We start from the raw sequence: 20,626 nt of genomic DNA on the forward strand, positions 1-20,626 counted from the left end.
ACTACCAGTTTGGCACTGACATAAACGCTATCGAGAACGTAAATTACTTCTATGCCTCTCGCTCGTACTCGCATATAGTGCAAGCGAGATGTATAGAAAGTAAATTACGTAGACGTTATCGTATATATATGTAGGTTTTTACACTGTCAGTGAGTAATGCTGGTGTAGTCTGAATCCGAACGGTACTTTAATGCGGCAACGCCATCAATACGAGTAGTATAGATTGTTAACCAAGGGATGAAACGCACTCATTTCTGCCGATAGTCTGAGGCTGAAAATGATGCCTTTCACTCGAGTTAAACACTCAACTTTTCATTTCGAATACGAGGAAAGTAAAATTCATGTGATTTTTAAAAACATGACTGAGTATAAATTCTCATACTGTTTCTCGAGGGTACTTTCAATTAACAATTTAGGTAAAATAATCGTTATTTATGGAATGGGGAGTTAAAAATCACAATGGAAATTGTATAACAAAGCCATTTAAAACCAAATTTCAATTGTTTATTAAAAAATAAATAAAAAAAGTCGTACTTGGAAAGTTAAATGCACACCTGTTAGAACAACAATGACCCGCTTCTAGAGCATGAGAAATGAAAAAAAATTGACAGTCACACTGACACCCGCGTCAACGCCGCAGCAGTATACCGCAACAGTACTGCAGTAGTCATCTAAATGTCACCTTAACTCTATCGTAACTCAATTGTTTGTTCAGTTTGAATAAATACCGGCATGGTTTAAACTCGTATTATTTATACAGTAACATATCCCATCATTCATAAATACCAAACAATAAAATTTGCATTATCATTTCGGTTGTGACGTTCCACATTCAGCGAAACCTAACGACGTGAACCGGCTTAGTCTTTCAACAAAAAACCTGCTTATCAATAATGGTTTAGCTAATACCATTGTGCCTGGGATTAAGGCCAGGCTTATGAGCCATCATTTGAGAGGAGTTGGATTAAAAATCGCTTTCAATTTATACGGGCTTTATGATATTAAATTTATTGTAATGTTACCTTTTAAAACGAGTATTACGGTACGTTTTTTAGGGTGCCGTACCCAAAGGGAAAGAACGGGACCCTATTACTTACTTCGCTGTACGTCGGTCTGTCCGTCTGTCTTTCTGTATCTCATGAACCGTGATGGCTAGGCAGTTGAAATTTTCACAGATGATATATTTCTGTTGCCGCTATAACAACAAATAGGTACTAAAACAGATTAAAGTAAATATTTCAGTTGGGCTCCCATACAACAAACGTGATGTTTTTACCGTTTTTGCGTAATGGTACGGAACCCTACGTGCGCCAGTCCGACTCGCACTTTGCCGGTTTTTTTTGTCTCGATATGAGTATAAATAAGAAAGTGCAAATAATAATAAATGAGTAAGTGCTTTGGGATAAATATTTGAGGAAAGTTTTGGTATAAACATACCTACCCATAAAAATTTAATTTGCCTTTCATTAAAGAGTATTCCTCACTGACTCAAGATTAGTGCGTGCGCTGAAAGTAAGTTCGTAAAGTTTATGACGTCTTCATGCATAAAGTGTTGTGCTTATTTTGATTGTAATAACAAGGTATGAATTTGATTTGCATATTTGTTTTCGATAGATCATACACAGTGACATTCTTCATCCAACACCTCTAGCGACAAATCATACGAAACAGAACATTTTACTATTGTTGTCTTAAGTTATTAAGTTGTTTTCATTTGTATTTTAGTGAACAATCAAAAATGTTGTATCAAATACAACATACTGTATTATTGTTGTATGTTCAAATATCAAGAGTGCGGGAGAGGCTTTTAAGGCTTATCAAATGGAGCGGAACTCTAACGTAGTAAATATCACGCGTGCCGTTCGTACAGACAAATATGCAAATATGGCGTAAACGACTCAATATATCAAGTTAAACACGCATTCTGCTGAATAAAATATCAGTTAGGAGCGAAGGTTGTTTATTTCTACGCTTAATGGAAATTTGAAATATTTTATAATTCTGTCGGAAGACAGTATATGATACACTTGGCAGGACCAAAGCAGATGGAAATGGTTCAAAGCGATCACAAACTGGTCGTTAAAATTAGGTCAGTGGGAAAGTAGTGGACGTTGGCGGGAAAATTCTGCTTACCTAAGTATCTAGTCCTAGTTCTACTACTAACTACTACTGAATATGTAGTTCTAGTATTTAAATCCCATTTATTTATTTGCAAGAACCGCGTCGAAGAAACGGGCGCGGCATCAGGCATACTGAGGGACTATCGCGAAAATCGAATTTGGCAAATTACGGCCATTTTTCTCTGTCACTTTAATTACGCCTTCATTGGAGTAAAAGAGAAAGATCCTCGCAATTTGCGAAATTCGGGGTTCGCGGTAGCTCCTCTGCTCAAATGCATTGGAAGCTCGACGTTACGCTGCACGCCCCGCTGAACGGGCCGCTGGACGTTCGCCACTGAACCATCACCATCAGATATATTGGAGTGGCCGAGGTGCTCAAAAATATCTGAACACATAACGCCTTGACAACAGAGGCGTGTTAAGATATTTGTAAGCACCTTGGCTGCGCCGATATAGTTATCTGATGGCGACAGTACCTACTTACTGTTTATAGAGTTCCCTTTGAAAGTAGGTAGGCTCATAATGTGGACGCACAGTCTTACAAACAACCATTTGTGCAATGGCGCCCAAAAATATAGCAAATATGACGAACTCGTTCTTTCAACGGCTGTGTTTCAAACTTTCATCAGATGGCTGTTCTCAGTAAAACACAGTCGAACTTGTTCTCGCAGAAACTTCAGTTCGAAACAACAGCTGTTACTTATGTTTGCCTTCAGTCGTTTCTGATCTTAAAGATTTTGGATCGGTACCTTTTGCAGTTTGGTTAAGTCAAGTGTTATGAAATAAGCTCAGATACTTTTAAACAAGAAGGCCGACTTTGTTTGAACAGTATTGTAAACGCAAGCACCAATGGCGCCTTAGCCGCTTTTGCTGATTAACGCTCGCGAAATGCAATCACCATAGTCTCATATTATTTCAATGGTTTATAACTCAAGATAGGTTATAGCTAGGCGTTCCAAAATTGAAGCGCTTACCTTGTGACAAATTGGACAAGTTGCCTTTATTTGCGGCTGGACAAGCGAGAAATGTGCACGTGCTAACGAGCTCCCGCACACCGAAAGAGAAAGAGACGACCTTATGTTTAACAACGAGTGTGACAAAGATGGATGGAATGAGAAAATGAATCCAAAATAATAGATTTTTCCGTAGGCACAGAAATAAATATGGAAGTATTTTTTGTGCTCCTCAAGTATGAGTATAACCTATCTATGATTATATAATATCATTGTATTATTTAGGTTTCTCGCTCGCACTTATTGGTACGAATAAGATGCTCTGATTTAAACTTTCACGATTTCTACACATTATTAAATTGTACAACAGGACTTAATCGCGTAGAAGAAATCGGAGGAGACCGCGGGGACAACGCCGTCCTCGAAACGTCGGAGGTAAATCTTAAAACTTAGATACGCGATTAAGTCCCGTTGTATTACAATTAAATAATGAATAAGCTGCTATAATATACAACTCAAGGTCGTATCAAAACCATGTTCTTCTGCAGTATATGGTCCCAAAAATACATAATTTAGTCAAACGTTTCTTGTATGACTTTGCGTGTCATTATTTTCACTTTTATTAAATACAATTTAACTTTATTCTTTTTCTAAGAAACCTTTTTTGGATATTAATAAAATAATTTTCCAAAAGTAGACGTAAACACTGAATTGAATAGAATAAAATACGCAAAAGTATTCAATGTACTTACAATTTTCAACATGATTATTAAATTTCTCTTCGTAACTTTATGAACAGCTACGTAGTTTCAAAACTTGTAACAGCCTCAGGCAAACTTATGTTTTAGGTATTGTTCAATAAGGGAAGGTTCCTAGATATACTTATTTCAAGCTATGTAACCTAACCCACTATAAGGGTTTTAATTCTTATATTATGGATATTAAATATTATATACGTAGAATGGAAAAAATTACAAGACATCTCGCATGGTCTGGAAACCTAGTTACAAAAGTCGCGAAAAGTCATTGAATTAATGACTGCATTTGATGTCTAAATAACATAATTAATAATTATTAAGTTGGTGTTTTCGTGAAAATTCATTAGCTAACAAAAAATTACGATCCTGTATATAATCTCTCACAATGAATAATAACGAATAGGTACGCAAAAATCAGATGCAGTGCGTGACTCCATAATTATTATGTCAAGCGATAGGCGATAATTATTTCTCAATTATACTCAATTATTGTGTAGTCTCGCGCGACAACGCAAGTCATGCTTAACGGTCAAATTGAACTTGGAAATTACTGCGTAGGATAATTGCGTAATCAATATCAAAATTCTTATGCGTGATAGTGGGCTATTACGTATATAGAAAAATATCAGAAAACCGTTACCGTAAAATCGGGTGAGTAGGGTCAAAACTGAAATTCAAACCTCGATAACATTTTATTTTTACATATGAAAACTGAATGGTGTATATAATAGGTGTTCCGGACGTTTGTATTTTAGTTTTTATTTTATTTTGGGTACCATTTCATAACTTTGACGATAAAGAGGAACCCACCTCACCCCGTAGTGCCTCGTATTTGGGGTGAGAGGAGTTTTCATACAAAGGTGATTTTGGAAGATTGTTGGATCGATTTTTTTTAATTATGCGTATTACTATAGCTCCATTTTAAATTGGAATACATTATTTTTGTAGCAGTAGCTTTAAAATCCCTTCTCACCCCCCTCTCAAACCTTCTCTCCCCATTCATAACCTACCTCTCCCCGCGAAACCTACTCACCCCGTTTTACGGTACTTTTACCCTGATGCAGGATCTCGTGTTAGTTGTAACTGTAAGCCGGAACAATAAAAATGCCAAGCCACCGTTTGTTTCATTTACGACTGCTATGAAACTGAGATTGGTTTTTATGTTGCATAAAAGAGAAATATTACGGATATAAAACTCTAATCACATTTCATTGTTATTAATAGGGAACTTTGTCAACAAAGCAAAAGTTTTCATTATCGTGAAACGTAGCTTTTGACGCAAAAATAAGTTAACTGTTTTTTACTGCGTCTTCAGTTTCAGCCTACCTATAAGCACTGTCAGCATTAGCATAGTATAATAAAGAGTACTAGCATACAATATGGAAGCTCCCTGCCTCCCGTTGAAAGTGCCGCCCACCCGCTGAGACCCGCTCTCGGTTACCTCACAGTTACCCTACAATGTCTTATCTCACTCACACAAGCATGGTACGCGTTCACCTACACGAGCTTAGGCTGTGTGCGTAGGAACGCGTTTGTTTCATACATTTGATCGCCAGTGTCCGAGGTGTGGCATTAGACAACCCTTGTCTTACCTCATCATCATTGGCCACAGCATCTTGACTGATGATTGTTGCAGTGACAGTTTACTAAGAAGAAGAGGTCTGTGCGCCGTTCTTTCGCTTTGTCTTACCTATAAGTTAGTTGATGATGATGATGATGGTATCCTGTTATCCCTCATCAGGGACATAGGGCTCTCAGAAGGGATTTCCATTTTTCGCGGTCCAGCGCGGCCTCCTCCAGCTCCGCCCAGCCGAGGCCGACTGGTGCAGCCTCCTTTTCCACTGTAATAAGTTAGTTAGTTAATTGACTAAATATGGAAGTAAGTTTTCATAAACGCTTTATATAGGAAGTATGTGACAGATACTGCATGTGTAAAACAGAGTACCGCTGGCGGTTTCCATAATTGTTTTCGTACACAACCAAACGAACTAGTTATTCCAAGCCAACGGCGCGAGAAAGCACCCATTGACATTTGTAATTCAATAGAACGTTATATTTAAAAATATTCCTTGATTGCTGAACCAATGCGTTATTGCTCAACGAATGCAGATTGGCTGAATAAAACAATTTTATTCAACAACAACTGGTAAACGAATTGAAAATATAAATATAATGAATCTCAAAAATAAATTAATTAAAAATTAAAAACACGACTGCAGTTTAAAAGCGAACTGAAAAGCTAGAAATAATTTTTAGTTATGTTAGGTACTCAACATAATGAATGTAAAATAGAATATAAGTGTTCAGTCAGGGTCATAAACAGCAATCGGAAAAGTTTAGGCTCATTTAGGATCGTGACTGTACTTGCATATTTTATTTCGATTGCAGTCGGGGACCTGTGAATGGGAAAATTTCAATATATCAAGGTCCCCGACTGCAATCAAAATAAAATATGCAGGTACAGTCACGATCCTAAATGAGCCTAAACTTTTCCGATTGCTGTTTATGACCCTGACTGAACACTTATATTCTATTTTACATTCATTATGTTGAGTACCTAACATAACTAAAAATTATTTCTAGCTTTTCAGTTCGCTTTTAAACTGCAGTCGTGTTTTTAATTTTTAATTAATTTATTTTATTTTATACATTTTAGTGACCATACAAACCAACCACATTTTTTATGATTTAAGATAATTTAGTTGCTTCAAGGAGATTTCATCACGTTGATCTTTGATATGTTAGCATAAAACGTGCTTAAAAACCTAACTAGGTCTGACCCAAAAACCAGACGTATTGAAAAGTGCTATATTAATATCTCTGCAACTACGTACATAATTATTTCCTATTAGTTGGCTTTCGGCCTTCGCAATTAAGATACTTGGGGAAGCTGCAGAAAGCGTGCATCTTTCTTACGCTCCGGGCCTTCGGCCCTACGCGAAGCTCGGCCTTCGGCCTTCGCAATTAGGATGTTTGGGGAAGCTGCAGAAAGCGTGCACCTTCCTGCGCAAAGTTCGGCCTTCGGCGTTCGCAATTAAGATACTTGGGGAAGCTGCAGAAAGCGTGCATCTTTCTTACGCTCCGGGCCTTCGGCCCTACGCGAAGCTCGGCCTTCGGCCTTCGCAATTAAGATGCTTGGGGAAGCTGCAGAAAGCGTGCACCTTTCTGCGCAAAGTTCGGCCTTCGGCCTTCGCAATTAAGATACTTGGGGAAGCTGCAGAAAGCGTGCATCTTTCTTATGCTCCAGGCCTTCGGCCCTACGCGAAGCTCGGCCTTGGGCCTTCGCAATTAAGATACTTGGGGAAGCTGCAGAAAGCGTGCAGCTTTCTTACGCTCCGGGCCTTCGGCCCTACGCGAAGCTCGGCCTTCGGCCTTCGCAATTAAGATATTTGGGGAACCTGCAGAAAGCGTGCACCTTTCTTACGCCCCGGGCCTTCGGCCCTACGCGAAGCTCGGCCTTCGGCTTTCGTAATTAAGAAACTTGAGGAAGCTGCAGAGAGCGTGCACCTTTCTTACGGTCCGGGCCTTCGGCCCTACGCGAAGCTCGGCCTTCGGCCTTCGCAATTAAGATACTTGGGGAACCTGCAGAAAGCGTGCACCTTTCTTACGCTCCGGGCCTTCGGCCCTACGCGAAGCTCGGCCTTCGACCTTCGCAAATAAAAAACTAGGGGAAGCTGCAGAATGCGTGCACCTTTCTTACGCTTCGGGCCTTCCGCCCTACGCGAAGCTCGGCCTTCGGACTTCGCAATTAAGATACTTGGGGAAACCTAAAGAAAGCATGCACTTTTCTTACGCTCCAGGCCTTCGGCCCTACGCAAAGCTCGGCCTTCGGCCTTCGCAATTAAGATACTTGGGTAAGGCTGCAGAAAGCGTGCACCTTTCTTACGCTCCGGGCCTTCGGCCCTACGCGAAGCTCGGCCTTCTGCTTTCGTAATTAAGAAACTTGAGGAAGCTTTAGAGAGCGTGCACCTTTCTTACGGTCCGGGCCTCCGGCCCTACGCGAAGCTCGGCCTTCGGCCTTCGCAATTAAGATACTTGGGGAAGCTGCAGAAAGCGTGCACCTGCCTTACGCTTCGGACCGTCGGCCCTAAGCGGAGTTCGGCCTTCGGCCTTCGTAATTAAAATACTCGGGGAAGTTGCAGGAAGAGCCCATCTGTCTTAAGTTTTACTTACGTACGTACTACGTACGGACACAGCTATACTACAGAATGAGAGATGAATATCATTATCTCATTCTAACAAATAGCTTTGTCCCTACATACGTAAGTAAAACTTAGAAGTGTATCTCGAGCTTTATATAAAAAATACGTATAAAAATATACGGTTATAATGACACTTTCACACTTTGTTCCGTCAAAGTCGGTGCAGAGTTGTATCTGAAGACGGACTCTACAATCTCAGACTCTCTACAAAGAACTTATTTACACTTTTCTATTCCCTTAGCGCAATTTAGAACATATTGGCTTGGTTTCAAAACAAGTAAAATATGATTAATATAATACCTATGTATAATATTTTTTTTTTATGATCAGCGGTCAAACCACTTCCTTTTAATATCCCAACAATAGGATAATATTTGGTTTTATGAGATTAGCTTTTCTTAATATATTTTGTAAATTCTTACTTTCTTAAAATTGAACTTAAACCCTCATATTGTATATATATTATTGATCGTCTTTCAAAGCGCTTCATTTTGATGCCCTACTCGATGGGTTTGCAAGAAAATTTTTTCTTAAGGTTGCGTAATATGGCGTATTAAGTCCGCCATATTGATTTTGTAATGACGTCACATAGCCTATGTCACCCGGGATGACGTAAGGATTCTAATGATGTATCATACATCTAAATCGGTTAAGGCATTCTGAAGTTATCGTGGAATAAAGACACTCACATACATATATACATACAAACATGAACGCTGAAAACAATACACTCTTTTTTTTGGGCAGTCGTGTAAATACACTCTTTTTTTTGGGCAGTCGTGTAATAAATAGAAAAGTGTATTTTTTACATAGATATAATATTATGAATAATGGAATGTGTTAATTAGGAACATTTTGACTCATTTTTATGAGAATGAGATGTCTCCATCGGGCTTTTTATTGACCGAGTGATGTAAAGGTCTCCATTTCAGCTTAAGCAAAAATGCTTTCCATGTCCGGCTGCTTTCCTCTACAGGTTGCATTTCTCACCCGATTCTCGATAAATTTTTGAACAATTTATATAATTATATGAATTTATTTTGTCATTCCAACTATTTAATTTTTTTTCTTCAAAATGGGGAGCGATACAGACTCGTAAGGTGTACCTACAGCTCACAGAGTCACTAGTTACTTTTATTAAATAACTTTTAGTATGAATGGTAAGTATTTCAATTAAATTTAAAAAATAATAAAACTATGGATATAGTTTCTTATTATGCTATGGACATGTCACCGTAAAATTGTAAATACTCGTCAGTTTATAAACTCGCTAGTTAAATAATAAAGTGACGGTAGGGAGATTATAATGTAACCTAACCTTAACCTATGTTAGATTATAAACTAACGGGTTCACATTTTTACGGTGTCAGATATATAACGTGAAATCAAATCACGAAATATCAAATGTTTTTTTTAGAATTACAAATCGCGTTCATCTCCTATCCAATTACATAACTAAAGAAATGCTAGACATAATAAATAAATAAAATAAAAATACCTAGCTCGACATTCCAAGCGAAATAAACTAAGATTCTACCTCACCTGACATGACAGGTCGAGTTAAGCGGAGTGGGACATCAGACTAAGTGGCTCACTATAAAGAATGTGATACTGTTCCTTCCCCAGGTAAAATAAATTACGTTTCACTTTATTTTTTCCTAAAGCTAAACTTATCTCACCCAAACTCGAACCCAAACAAAAACAAAAGTCATATTTTTATCTTCGCCAGTAATTAACCATTGTTTTTCCGGGTTTTTTGTTCTATGAAAAATATCATGGATTAGTCCGGCTAAATTAATAAAGGCCAACAATGGGCCGAATTGGGCGTATATCCTCGGACAAAGGAGGAGGGTCCACAGTTCGTGTATTGCATGCTTTTGTTTGGGAGAGAGCAGGCGAGCTCAGGTAAACCTATATACCTAGAACTATCGGTAAGGCTCAAGTCTAAAATAAGAAGAACCTGAATCTAGAGGAGCAGTCATAAAATAACTATTGAGTCCTTTTTTTCGTGCCCATTTAACGTGACTAAAAGTTCTAGTTTTATAGTCCTTTGTCAACGTTGAAGAGGCTTTCTTGAGGAAAGTACCAAATGAAGAATTTTACTACTAAAAGGCTTTGATGAACTTAATGAATGAGAAGACATCAAGTCTTTGTTTTTTTTAGAAAGAACTCTATACCTATATTCCTCGTTTCCAGTACGGTTACCATCAGTTTGTCACTGACATAAACGCCGTCGAGAACGTAATTTACTTTCTATTACATCCCGTTTGCACTAATATGCAAGTGCTAGCGAGATGTATAGAAAGTAAATTACGTTCTCGACGGCGTTTATGTCAGTGACAAACTGATGGTAACCGTACAGATATTGTTGAAGTTTAAAGAAACTCAACTCTCTACATTATATTGTGTCTAAAAAGCTGAGACGAGTCCTAAAAATGAGGACTCTATAAAGACTCATAAATATTTTCAGCACTCTTTAGTGAAACCTGACCTGAAGTTTAAAAGCGTTAGCAGCTTAGGTACGGCAAGCGTGGCTCACTCCGCGATTTCGTCGCGTCGCTAGAAGTACATGCGGCCCACACCATTTTTGGTATCTAGCAGTAAAATAGTTGCCGCGCTCCGCTACGGAACGGACGCCTGATTGCGCTTGCGCCACCTTATCTGTCGTTTTGTTAGAGAGTGAACCTTCTGTACTTAGTACTATTATTTATTTTGTTACTATTTCATTAGGTAAGCTAAAAAAATCTTCCAACTTATGTTTTGCATGTATCTGTGCGTTCCCTTACTTGGATAGCAGATGGAATGACACCAAAGTACAGAGAAGTATAAAAAGCCTCACGTATAACCGCTATAGTTGGATATTGGGGGTCAACTAGCCAAACAATGAAAGAGATTTTATCTGACGTTAATATGAGTCTAAAACTGTTAATATAAATTTTACAATGTAAACTGTACATCTACAGAATGACTTGATTGTATTGATAACTCCAGTGCCTTCGGCAGTGGGCGCTTTTACTGTGTATTGGTTACAATAGGGAATATTACGCGAAAGTCTGCTTAGGGGGCGCCACTCCCACAATAAGTCACAAACTAAGGGTTTACCGCAAACGAGAGAGTCGAAATTTTGTTATGTAACCTCTCTATCACGCTTACATATTGGAGCGATAAAGAGGCAGATAGCTGAGGTTCGATTTCGCGTGTCCCGGGTAGGCCCTTTGTATACAAACCGCCTTGATATATCAATGTCATATTTTATTGTCTGTGAAAACTTGTCAAAAAACAGTTTAAGGTACAGTGTGTATAAGTTACTCTATGGTATACTTACGTCGCTAGTGGTGTACTCTGGCGGCAAAACATTGCAGTAATACTCCCTATTAGTGAGGTACATCCTTATATTGGGCTAGCGCGAGTACTATAGCCCAAATACCCTTATAAAATAGCATGCTAACGGTGATGATGAATATGATGAATATGAAAGGACTTTAGCAGTCACTTGCGTAAACTAGTGAGCGTCTCAGGTTACATTGGTGTACCAACATCTACCAGACCTGATAGCATGAGTTGTCGCTAAATCATGCTAGTCGGTCAGGAACTTAACTAGAAGAGATCCCTTAAAAGGACAAATTTGCATCAGTCCTTATTCATTACATATTTGTTTTTTTTTTGCAAAATAATGTGTTTATTTTAATTAACATGTACTAAATGTACATAGATTATATACACATGAATATTGAATATAATTTCAAAACGATAGCCAACTTCGTATTACTGGCATATTAAAATACGCGTTGTCACAAGATAAAACATTTCAGTATTGTCGTAAAACAAGTGACAGTTTAATACAAAGTAATGTTATCTTTTGTATCCTAAGCTATGTTTTAAAACGCTCGCGGGCCATAGCCATTTTCAAGAAGCAAGCAACTAGCGCTTGACAATATTTTGAATAGATACACTATCGTACAAGATGCAAGACAAGAAAATTTATTGTCTTTTGTGTAAACTTAAGCTTTTGCTGAGAAGCTTTAGACGGTGGCTTGTTTTAATGCTATTTATTAAACAACGTTCAAATTAAAGCGCTCTGTTAAATTTTCCTAAAGCGGTTATCAATCTTAAACGAATTGATGTAAATTGCAGTGGATTAATCAAGCTTTGTAGGTAGTAGGTACAAACGATAAAGACTTAAAAGGATTTTGTAATTTGTGTAAGATTATCCTATAACATTTATTTATTAATTAAATTGAATCGAAACAACAGAGAATTAGTACTTGCCTTCTAAAAGCCTTGTACCCTGACCACAGGGAAGTAACTAAATATATCAAATAATATTTCGTACCTAAGTTCCAATATCCCTTTGGTTTGAAAAGCGTATATTTATGTAGATGTCGCTAGGTCACCAGATTACCTGTATTATATTTTTTTTTCCTGCTCGTTTTGGAAAGAACCGAGCGAGATGCACGCTTAAATCTTGGTGTGCAATGTATCGAGGAAGTGGGAATGGGCTTTGCCCCTTTATCGGCAGGTGTCGTGATAAAAGCGAGATGGGATCAAGTCAAGTTCTTCAGAGCATTCCCCATTGTAAAGTCAAAATAATATTAATAATTTCAACCTATATACGTCCCACTGCTGGGCACAGGCCTCCTCTCGTGCGTGAGAGGGCTCGGGCTATAGTCCCCAGTCTAGCCCAATGCGGATTGGGGACTTCACATACACCTTTTGAAGTTTTTCGCAGATCTATGTATGCAGGTTTCCTCACGATGTTTTCCTTCACCGAAAAGCTAGAGTCAAAATAAAGTCGAAAATAAACATTGTGTTTAGAACCCAACTCCAATATGCAGTGTGCACTTTACCGGTTTTATATTTTTAAATGCATCGCAAATCGATGTTCCGTGGGCGACATTCAAAGAGTATTGAACTAACCAGAGTAACAGCTTAATCAAACGGAAGTTTACTCTGTACACCGACAATAATAACAGGACTCGAGGCCAATTCGACGTTACATTTTGGCATCAAAAAGGTGTCTGTGTGATATCATTTATTCATGCGTCTTGCTCGTGCCAATACATGTACGAACATGTCCGAGCGAAATTCAGGCGCGAATAGCAAAATGTTGCATTTGAATATTTTGAATTGGCCACTTTGGTACAGTCACCACAAGGGATTGTTATGCCATTTAGGGTTCTTGCTAAATTGGAAATTCTATACAGTAAGTATTGAACAACCAATTTAACTAGGACCCTAAATGGCGCAAGCGGAGAGTGTTGGTACATAGGGCGAATATTTCTGCAGTCGCAACTGTTTAAAAACATTTTATTATATCCTTTAAGGATAAACAATAAATATGGTACCGTCACTCTTTGAACACATTTTATGATATAGGGTTGATTAAAAAATACCACAATGACTTAGGTATACAAAATTCCGGGCACAACCTAATTTTCTCTCTATTAAACGGGTTACTCTGATCAGTTATGTCATCTGTGATTGTGCTATCCATAAATTCTAGTTTAAGAGCCAGTGAATTTGCTTTGTTTTAAAATTCAGTTTAAATTGATTCGAAGAAGCGTGGTAAGAATTTAAAATAGTGGTTTAATTTTTTTTATTGGTACTTTAGGGTACAAATAATGTAAAAGAACTAGTATTTACTTATATTGGACCACCCCAGCATTTTTAACATTTTTTAACTTTTTGTAAAAACTGTAAGCTAATGATAATTTAAATACCAAGTGGTAGAAAAAAATTCTGCCCTATAAAATGCCATCGATATTCAGGGGTAGGGGTACGGGTAGGGATATTGTGCAAAATATGGACCTAGCTTAACTGCTTATGGATATAGCTTAACAGCTTCTACATACCTATTCGGACAGAGTCGAAGGCGGTGGTTAGTTTTATGTGGAAGTAATCTCAAGGAAATCTTGCTGTCGGCCTAAATATCTGAGGTAGGATATATGTAGACATCGAGATATCTAAAATACCCACATAATACATTTATAATATTCGTAAATTATAGAAGATAATGTATTGGTATGGATAGAGTGGGTTTGTTAATTTTTCTAATTTCTGAAGACGATGATATCGTATTCCGCCCAAAGTAATCCCTTTACTAACTACTAACTTATCCCCCTATTTACCAAGCTCACAAAACGGGCGGTTCCGTGAATCAAAACACCCATACGTTACCGTGTGGCCGCAGATCAAGACTTAGTGGGAAGGTTTTTATATTCTACGATTGTTGTTCTTGACGACTGCGTTACGATCAATTTATTTAAATTTATACCTTGAAAAGACTCTAAAAAACAAGTCTCAAAAAAGCTGTGCTTTAATGACATAAATTATGCTGCTGAAAAGTAAACTTTATACACTTTACTAATATTTGATAGCCTTTATTAATACTTGTGTTGGATATATAAAAGGCGTTTAAAAAGTTTATTGTTCTAAACTCTAAACGTAATACAGAGATGCTGGCGTAAAAAAGTTTTTGAGTACCTAGTAACTAAGGGCCCGATTCCGATTTTGAACTAGATATCTATTAGACATCACCAAGATATGTCAGTGTCAAACAAGTGTCAAAAGTGACGTGTTTGTTTGAAGAAACGTCTCTATTGACACTTGTTTGACACTGACATATCCAATCCATATCGTTTCAATGTCTAGTATTTGACGTACTTATCTTAAAGTTCGAATATAGGTCTAAGGGTCCTCTCATCAAGGTGAAACGACAATTCGGTCAAGATTGTAAGGAAACCGTTTGAAGGGCAACTTACGACCGGTCAGAAAACCGGGTGCCCATAAAACTAGATTTACTCCGACTTCCCTATTTATTAACCCCCGATTTCAGAACCTTAGAACAGTATGACGGTGCATAATAACAAAATGTAACTTTACGCTTTGGCATTCCTACAAAACTTTTAAACTGTTATAAACATCCCGATTTTTTTATTAAATTTATACCTACTTTATGTCAAAAAAATACTCATATTCACAAATTGTTACAGAGACGTAACTTATAAGCAACCCCACCAGTCGACAGGGCAGAAGTGCGGAAAATGGTCGAGTGCAATAAATAAGAGCTGCTCTTGGCTAATTGGGGGCTGGCGCATAAATCTGGGCTCGAGGCGAGGCGGCGGTGAAACATGTGCCAATCCAGGCTGAATGAGCAGTTTTAGTTTTTTTTATCTTCTTGAGAAAAGTTCCCCTTTGATCTTTGATTAAAGACAATGTACTATGAAACAACTTGATTCCTAACCCACTGAGAAACCCTTTCACATTTCCTACGTCACTGGTATTTGATTTTATACATTGATTTAAAAAAAGTACCTAAACATATTGTGACACTTACTGTGGAAGCGTGTGAACTGTGAAACCTATAGTGTGTCAAAGGACTGTCTCATTTCAAAATAGACAGAGAGAATCATACTATCTTTGTCTTACAGTACTAGCACCCAAAAGAAAAGGGTGAGTATAGTTTTTTTTGTTCCTATTTACTGACAAATTGGTTTGACCAACTATATAATATCTCCGGAGGCGGCGGTGACAATGTTAGAAACATTTGCGAATCGAGTCTCGGTAAGAGACAATTTTATTAGAAATACGAAGTTAATTATGTTATGTATTACATAGACTACTTAGAGGAAATGGATAAAAAAGCACTCCTCGTGGCTTATTAGAAGCTAAACGCATAAATCAATGGCGCTAAAAGCAGTGGTGCCAACGCAAAGAAAAAATCACCGTTCCAGCGTGCCAAGCTTGGTGCGATTTGGAAAAGCCATTCGAAACCATTCTAAATTCAAAGTAATGTTTGAAAAGTTAGGAATAGTAGTTATTTGTTTTACAATGGGGCAAAGTTTATAATATCCAGATCTTGTGAACCTACTGATATTTAGGTAAATGTACTAGTGTTCGACATGCTAATGGCCAATAGATAACACCCTGCTCTGTCACCTCTATTGACGATGACTTAAGATTCAAGATGACATTTGTACTGGGACCGCGTCGAGCACCAGTACGTTTACCTTATAAATACTGTGAAAATTCATATGTTTGGATATTAAAGGTTTTTTTTATGTTAATAGATGTGACTGGTATGTAAGCGCTTTGGTATGACACTGTAATGCTTATATGTATATGCTGAAATCAATAAATAAATAAATTTTAATGTTTCAATGCTTGTACCTTCACGCAAAAACGGTTGAAGGGATTTCGATGAAATTTAACACACACTGTAGTTTATAACCTAAAAAAAGGCATAGAAACTTTATCTCGGAAATTGACTGGTGGTATATTAACGCTTGCAATTTAGTACGATAGTACTAAGGGCGAAAATGCGGGCTGAAATTAGCTGATTCTAGGAAACGAATTAAAATAATAAAGGCGTTATTCACAAATGGCTGCTAACTTAATCAGTTGATGATCGTCGTTTGTCCCTATCTGTCGTTATGCCATAGAGAGGGACTTACGACGATCATCAGCTGATTAACTTAGCAGACGTTGATGAAGAACGCCGTAAATGTTTATTTCTAATGAAGCTAAACACGAAAACTCATATTTTTTACCACCCGTATATGGAATTTTAAAATATACACTTGATTTTCAAGTATTTTAGTAGCCAGCCGTTCTTTTCTCGATCATAAGATTACCTCAATGGCTGTATAAAATCTTTTCTCCATAGAATTTATGAAGAGGCCCAAATTAAACATTCAGTCTCCTGAAACGGCACATTTACGAGGTAATCCGCCGTATTAATCCCGCTTAAGATTATCGCACACTTATCACCCTGCTGCGACTATTCCTTTTTACGTACCTACGCGAAACAACAATGACCATAATTTTATGACTCTTTATTAACTACTTTATGTGGAATTTGATGGTTGAGGTATCTTTTGACACGCCTAAATTCGTATCTACTTAGGTTACAGGTTTTCAAATATTATTTTCAACTTTACTTGTACAGTTTTCACTACCTTCCATCTTGTCACTGTTTCTCCTTAGCGTTTTGACCGCTTATTAATCAAGCTTGCGCTTATTGTCTGTTTGTTATTTATATTTATATTTTTGTAGGTAAATAATGAAAACTAAGTTTTTGAAAAGAATTACAGGATGATGTGTATTAAAAAGAAACATTCGGTTTTAAAGGTTTAAGTACACGACGTTTATAATCTAGCGCGATTGTATTAGATTGATGCTGTGTATGAATTGACTTCACACCGATCACGTTTCAGTTTATGGGCATTTTCACTTAACTGTGTACTTTAAAGCGCGACTTAAGTCGTGTTTCAGTAACGTCTAACCGTTACATTCCTAACAAAATGTATGGGATTTGATATTGACCGTCAGTTTTGTTACAATTGCTAAATGACCGTTAAAGGTGCACAGTTAAGTGAAAATGCTCTTATAAGTCTGCGTTAACCTTAAGTCTGCTTGCAGCACCGCCTGTGTGTGTGACAAAGACGGAGCAACAGTAAAACCTTCCTTGATGTGATTAACTTGATTTAGTAGCGGGTCATCCTGGTTTGATTTCAAATGCGGGTTTTACTCGTAGGTACCTACCTACATTCTTAACTAAGATGACAATCGTGTAAAGACAGGAACTAATCGTAAAGTTCGGTCAGACTGTACGAAAGGGGGGGCTGGGACTTAGAATTTTTTTTGACAAAGTGGTATCATTATGACACTATTTTTAAATGATTGTAATGTGTAGATCACGTCAAAATAAGCATCTTTTATTGGAAAAACTTTTCTCTAAAATAAAAAATGGCCGAGTTAGACGCGACCAAAGATTGATGTTTTTAAAGGGAGCTGGGACTTGTAAAATTGTATTATTATAAAAATGTCGGTTCTGGCGCTTCGCCGGCCGCTGCCGCGGCACGCTCGCTTCGCTCGCTCGGCTCGCGCGCTGTATGGTCGCAGTTCTACCTAACACTCCTCCTCGCTTCGCTCGTTGTCGTACCTACTCCGACCTGCCTTAAAAGCCTGGCCTGCCTTAAGCTCTATCTCCGCCATTTTCAGTTTTAGTAAAAAGTTTTCCAAGTAAAAGTTGCTTATTTCGATGTGTTCTATACATTAAAACCATTTAAAATATATGTCATAATGACACCACTCTCAATGAAAATTTTCTAAGTCCCAGCTCCCTTTAAAAATATCAATCTTTGGAGGCGTCTAACTCGGCCATTTTTTATTTTAGAGAAAAGTTTTTCCAATAAAAGATGCTTATTTTGACGTGATATACACATTACAATCATTTAAAAATAGTGTCATAATGACACCACTTTGTCAAAAAAAAAATCTAAGTCCCAGCCCCCCCTTTGCTACAGTCCAACCCCCGAGGTCGATTTTGAACTAGATATATTATATATTAGATATCTATTAGACATCACCAAGATACGACAACGATATTTTTAAGATCTAGCCTGTCAAATTGGACATTTCCGCGATTCTGGAGATCTGGGGGCACCGCAGTGCCCCCGCCAAGTCGAGCGCGAAGCAAACACTGCCGTACCATCCTTTACTGGAACCATTTCGCCGCATTTTCAGGCCCCTATTTGAGAACCTCTGGATAAGACCAGAACGCAGAAATTTTCGTCATCCAGTAAGCTATCTTGTTTTCCGAATACCGCGGTGAGGTTAAACAAGTTATATTATTTGTTCATGTTGATTTAGACACGCGGCAGCGTTAAAATAAGAGAACTGGCGATTATTTAGATACCTATATTACACGATTTAACTTAACATTATACGAGTAAGTACATTATTTTATCACTACACACCCTATTTAACCCAAAACAAAACACCAACGCCCTTAGTCCCCTCATCTTCGCAGCCCATATCCGCAGCAATAAATAAATAAATTAGTGTTGCCATTTATGTACTCGGATGACCACAAAGTTGCCTTGAGAGCACACGGGGGGTGAATATAACGAAAGTTACGGGTTGCGCACTAATGTCCAGTTTTGTGGCATAGTTGTGGTGAAAGCAGTAAGTTAGTAAGTTAATGTGTTTTGGGGCGTTTTTGTTTTGTTGTCCCCTACACTTTTTTTTCTAATTTAGGATTTTTTATGTTATTTCTACTCAGAATCACGAGCTCTTTCTATCCTAATAGGAGAAAAAAAGTGTCCTAAGGTTTTTATTTCCATTCCGTCACCATTTTTTATAGACTTTGCATGGCGGTCGCGAAATGGTAAGATCGAAAAATGTATGGAAATTTTGGGACACTTTTTTCTCCTATTAGGATAGAAAGAGCTCGTGATTCTGAGTCGAAATAGTTACATAAAAAATCCCAAATTTGAAAAAAAGTGCAGGGGACAACAAAAAAAAACGCCCTTTTATTACCTACACCGTGACTAGGGTTTGCAATCCGGATCCGAAATGTATGAAATTATCCGGATCTGGATCCGGATCCGTGGATATTCCCATACATTTCGGATCCGTCGTGCAAACCCTAACCGTGACGTAATTCAAGTCTCAAAAGATTCACAGCGTCTGTAACATGCTATTGATATATTTATGTTTGGTAATAGTTCTTATTGTACAATTACCTGTGCAAGTCGTTTTTATTACTGTAAAATAAGGTCAATAGAGGTACGCTCAGAGAGTTAAATTAATAAAATGAGCTAAAAAGAGACTGACATAAATAAAATACAAGTTACAAGCATTTTGTGAAATGAGCTCGAGGCCAATTATATTATTTTTCACAATCTGCTTGAACACTTTTGACATATAAACAGATCATTATTGATATATAACAGTAGGTAGCTTATCATGTTTTATTATTACGTATGTGCTTACAAACTTCTAAAATTAAATCGTTTGTCATAAAAATAATAAATGATACATGATGATACATAACCTACTGAGGTAACTTTGGCTGTTTCCTATAACATTAGCCACTTTTTAATATTTTTCGTGGTAACTAATAGAAGCCTTGCCAACTTTAGAGGAAGTTAAACTATTTATTTTCTTACTACTCTAAACTATACTGTGGCAAAGCTAATATCTAGCGTGGGGCGTGCAAATGCATTAACGTGACAAAAACAGATCTCTAGGGAAGAGGGAAGGAAACGGCTAATTATTGAGGCGTTGTGGGCATTAAAAGTTAAATGTAGTAGCCGTAATAAAGCTAATTCCTTGCCTGAGGAAATTTGCAGTGAATATAATTCTCTTGACACAGCCAGCGTGTAGCTAAATTGCTGTGGACAAAGACATATGTAACTCTGTATAAGATGAATAAAGTCTAAGGAAAAAACGTGTACACACCTTTTTTCTATGCTAGGCTAGATTGCATCATCTAACCACATACAATAACAAAAAGTCTATTTACAAAAATTGGTCCTAATATAAAATCGCTCAATACAGTACTAAAAACTAAAGACGCCCATATAAAAATATGAGGGTACCCGACATATGTTGCTCCTAGCCAGAATACGAAAGTAACTTTGAAGAAAATGCTCACTTACCTCAATCTAAACTTTTTTCTTCAGGCAAGATAAATTTTAGGCTAAATTCCCAAGTAGGTAAATGAATATTTCGAAAGGTTAGAAGATAATTTAATAAATTCGCTTGATAATTTTTTTTATTGAAATATAATTTAGAAAATACACCTT

The sequence above is a fragment of the Cydia amplana genome, chromosome 13, assembly GCF_948474715.1.
Source record: "Cydia amplana chromosome 13, ilCydAmpl1.1, whole genome shotgun sequence".
Lineage (NCBI taxonomy): Eukaryota > Metazoa > Arthropoda > Insecta > Lepidoptera > Tortricidae > Cydia > Cydia amplana.